Source organism: Phalacrocorax aristotelis, chromosome 12 (genome assembly GCF_949628215.1).
Source record: "Phalacrocorax aristotelis chromosome 12, bGulAri2.1, whole genome shotgun sequence".
Lineage (NCBI taxonomy): Eukaryota > Metazoa > Chordata > Aves > Suliformes > Phalacrocoracidae > Phalacrocorax > Phalacrocorax aristotelis.
This window is the reverse complement of record NC_134287.1, coordinates 4329858-4330177: the sequence shown is the minus strand read 5'-3', so window position 1 is coordinate 4330177 and position 320 is coordinate 4329858.

Genomic DNA, 320 nt, shown 5'->3' with positions numbered 1-320 from the left:
GTGTAGACATCTATACGTGGGGGGGGGGTCCCGGCGGGGAAGCGGGCGGCCGCGGCGCAGACAGGCTGCGGCGGAGGGGCGCTCCCGCCACTCGGAGCAGGCGGAGGGAGCGTGGGGGCGGAGCGGTTCCCCCCCCCACCCCCCGTTCCCCGCCGCCCTCGGAGGACAGCAGCCGCGGGTGGGCGGGGAGCTCCCCCTCCCCCGGGGCCACGCGTCGTGCCCACCCCCCCGGGTGCCCGGGGAGCGCCGTGGGCGAGCCCGGGGGCACCGGGGGAAGTTGAAGGCTGGCTCCCCACCCCCCCCCCCCCCCCCCGCCCCCG